Consider the following 4,739-nt stretch of genomic DNA (forward strand, 5'->3'; position numbering starts at 1 on the left):
CTTAAGCATTTCTTTGTCAATTTTGTTTTTAAGAGTTGAAGTTTAATTAAAGGGTATAAAACTATACATGTATATTAAAACATAGTATAAACTCCACTATTTGGCAGGGTTCAATGCCATAACACTTCTGTTAAGTTTTTGTGTGAAAGCTTGTACTTCAAAAACTACTAAAAGGAATATATAGGTTGAAAACTTCACACACTTATTTGAGACCATGATAGGCAGCATTTTTCTAGGGACCATAATTGTAACATAGATTTTGACAGAATTATGGACATTTTTGGACTTGGAAAGTTCATTATTCAGACTATCAAGCACCGAGAATAGTCGAGTATGCTGTCTTACTGGCAGCTCTTGTACTAAAATTCATATTCGTACAGGCTTGTTTGATTGTATTGATGTCAATCAATTATCACTGAAAATACCTAAAATAAGATTTTTTGCTTAGTAGATTTATCAACCTTTTCTGAACACATACGTTAGTCCAAAAATGTGTTTTTCAACGTTTTAAAACGGTACCTGTACCATTTTATATGCTATTCGCATAACCTGTCAATTATCGATAACGCTCCGCCCCCTGTTGAGGCATCAATGAGGGAAATCGATAGTTCCATATATGCGTGAATTACCGGTCCATACTGGTCCATACTACTCGTATTTGTTTAAATTCATGTATCGTACATCTTTTATGAATATCGTCTTTTATTTAGCCTTTTTTATAAAATAAGAAATTGTCGGCCAATGTACGTAACATAATGTATGAAACATAAATAATTAAGCATAGCGGCAAATCGCACGACCACGGGGTTGATTAAGAATATATTTGCTAAAATATACATAATGTGTGAAAATAATTTGTCTGTCCCGTTAATCTGATAGATATTAAATTGAGTTTATGGACTTTTGTACGGATTCAAGGGATTGCTTTACATTCAACCTCGTTTTATAACACTGTCAAGTAAAACAGCAACAAAAATTAACAGACAACATTTTTTATGTGAACGCCTATATGACTTGTGGTAAGGGGTCCCTGACAAATTTCTAAAACATTTTAGGTTGTCTAAGGATGATTATTTCTCCATGAATCAATAAAAAAAGATAATTAAATATATTATCAGTGAATGCTTTGAATGAATTATTCGCCAGTTAATTGAACACAGTACTTATAAACCTGGGACAATTAAAGTATGGATTTTGTTGTATATTTCAGTAGAAACTGGATATCTATGCCGTGCATAGATGATACGTGCATTCATGATAATAGAAGTCAAGAAGGTCAGATCATAATGATCGAGTGATATGTAAATCATTCATATCAATTTGGAGGAAAAAAATATATAATATCCCGTTCTTATTTGTACATCTACCATGGACTTTAAAAGAGCGTCAAAAGCTCAGTTTTTTGTTATTTTGATTTATATTTTAACGGAATTTCATACACGAATACACAGACAGAGTGACACTGGTATAATATAATAATAATGCTGATGATAATAATAATAAACTTCAAAAGGGAAACAATTAAATACCCCGCTAGCGGTGCGCAAATACGTTCCATTATCCCCCACCGAGTGCCTCAAATTTTACCGAAAGTCACGTGACATGTGCGACCGATACCAGGCGGACTGTAAATCACGTTAAGATTTGAAGGAATTTCTGTTATAAACTGATATTAATCAGCAACTTTTTAATTGGTCAGATGTCACTGGGTCATAAAATGTTGTTACAGTATGTAACTGCAACTTGTGACCCTCTCTGGTGCGATATTTGTGTATTATGTAATTATTAAGCGTGAAACGTAGGGGTCCGAGAGAGAACAGCCGATTTATGACACTTCGTTTGATCCGGGTCGGACTAACTTTGAATCAGCATAACTTTTTTAATAATCAAGCAATTAACATGCAGTTTAAAGCACATGAAAGGGAATTCATTTACGTGTCAGGGATTTTTGTTTGCTCAATCAGCGACTTAATTATCTTTAATTACGTAATATGTATGGTGAAAAAAGTCGCATAAAACGTTTGACGTTACGTAATATTTTTTTGAGAAAAGATAGAAAAAATTTGAGACACGGTTCCCCAGATATTATAAGTATGTTTATTTTCCAAAAGTTTGATGACAAAAAAAAATAAATAAGTTTGATAGGACGATTTAAAATTTTAGGATTTTAATTAAAAATCAATCATTTACAAAGGCATTTTTTTCAAATATGTTATTTTTTATGATGATCAACGATATTTAATGTACAATGATTAAATAAATAACAATTATTACTAAAATTAGTTGGTTTAAATGACATTTATGTGTACCACGGAAAGTGTCTGTTGTCACCTTAAGGGTTTTAATGTCTGTTTGTGCCATAAATAATTCACAGAAGGGTAGTTCTTGCTTCCATAACTTTATATGTTGCTTTTATTTTGACGTTGTGCGACAGTAATGTTATGCGTCAACCCTATTTGCAAAGGCTACCAGAATTTTGGCAGTTTGTGTGCCGTACATAAAAACATATTAAAATAACACTTTTTAATCAAATTTGGGTCAAATAAAAATACCATTTGATAAACAAATCAATTTTGAATCAATTCATATTGTGTTTTAAGTGAAACTTCAATGACATTGTGTACCCAACTATTTGTTAGGGAAATATGTAGAGAATGTTTACCAATATGGAGTCTGCTTTCAAATGAAATCTCGCGAGACTTCAAGTTTTGGGAATTCTAGCATCTATTTTAAGTAACGCACCATATAAATTTTTTTAGTAAGTGTACAATTTAAAAAACAACAAATTATTCATGAATCATCTCTCAAAAACAATATAAATCCAACATGTTTTTGGTACAATATCTGTTATTGAATAAATAAACCGTTATTCATAATTGCAAAGCCATTTTTTCAATTAAAATAACATTTGGGTCACAAGTCACCAAATGTCATGCAAAGGTATCCGAACCTAAATTCCCGCTAGTCACGTGATAATTAGGGCAGCAATGGTGACGAATTTCATAAAATGTGAACCCACTGATAAACTTTGAGGCATTATTTCATAAATCTAACGTTTTGTGTTCAAAAATATAGACTGAAGTGTCCCAAATACATCTATTTACCTGTATTAAAATAGTTTTTGTTCAGATCACGCAAATGTATTGAGTTACAGCATGACATAATTAGTCAGGGTTCTGGTTGACTTTCGATACGGGATTTACTTCAGCGAATGGTTAGGCAGTACTATAAAACCTGTTCGCTGAAGTATCTTTAGCTAACAGAAGGGCACCTGAGGTCTACCTTCACCAGTAAAGTTGAAAAGTGGCCATATGATCCATGTCAGTCACATAACCAATAGTGTAGCAGTGAACTGATGTTCATGCCAGAATCCTGGAATAATGGTTATTATAAATACATCTTATTTGTGTAACTTCTCAGTCCTGATTCTGCAGGAGACATATAAGTAGTATTATGTTGTTCGGTTTATTTGATATTTTTAATTTCGAAATAAAAATATCTAGAAAATTAAGGATCAGTTTTCTTTAAATGTAGAATAAAATACCATGTGTCATATAGCACAAGTTTGCATTGCCCATGAATATGGCTAGTTATTCCGCAAATTCTTTATTTTGTAATATGAGTAGATATCTGGATCGATGCCAGTCTGATTTATAGAAGAGCACTATGACCAGAATTCGTCTCTTGAATTATAACCAAAGACTAGCATGGTATTTAGATATCAAGTTAGTGCTTGTTATTCCATTCTTACAATACACATACTCTTGGCATTGTCTTGTGGTCATTACGTGTAACAAATATTAACTATAAAAATCCGAAATTAATGTTTCTACAGATTGTACTGATCTACTCTTGAAAATGACCTAAAATAACAAACAATTTATTTTCATTTAGAAAGACCAAGAGAACTAAACCAAGAAGTATTTTTTAAAAAAAGATACTGGTCCGAAGTAAAAAATTCTGGAAATAAAGTGATCCCTCAGAAGCATTATTCACAACAAAATTACATGAAAATTGCAGACTAGGTTTGATTATCAATGAGTCTGTACATGAGCGATAATGAAAAAGTGCTCGTGCTGGCTTGAGCATGCAGTACTCAATTCTCAACACTTAATAGTGCTGGCATCAATAATCCCAAAGGACAAGAAAAATACAACAACACTCAATTGAAGTACGGTGCAAATCTTAATAGCTGTCACGTACAGGGCACTTGACATCTGCTGTTGTGAAGTATAAAAATCTGGAAATAAAGTAATCTCTCGGAAGCATTAATCACAACAAAATGACATGAAAATGGCAGACTCAGTTTAACTGAGTCTGTACATGAAGAATGATGAAAAAGGGCAACATCCCTCACACCCCCTAGCAAATTGATCCACATACAAAATTATGTTATTTCTAAGTTTTCAGTACAAAAAAAAGAAATACATGTATTAGCAATGCTTGCATAACAATAATATAAGAATTATTTCTTATAACTAACAAGGAAGTCAAACTGATAACAGACGGACTTCTTCCAAAAAATAGGATGTTAGTTTCATTTTTATATGCCCGAAAGAATTTCTGGCATATTATGTTATACCCCATGGCGTCCGTCCGTTAGCAATTTGGTTTCCGGATCCTAACTTAAGTTCCATCCGGCCCACAATATTCAAACTTCATAGGATGATTGTCCATATTGGGTAGAAAACCCCTATTGATTTTGGGATCACAAAGTCAAATGTCAAGGTCACTATTGC

This window comes from Ruditapes philippinarum, unplaced genomic scaffold (genome assembly GCF_026571515.1).
Source record: "Ruditapes philippinarum isolate M1 unplaced genomic scaffold, ASM2657151v2 ctg3821_1_1_1_1, whole genome shotgun sequence".
Taxonomy (NCBI): domain Eukaryota; kingdom Metazoa; phylum Mollusca; class Bivalvia; order Venerida; family Veneridae; genus Ruditapes; species Ruditapes philippinarum.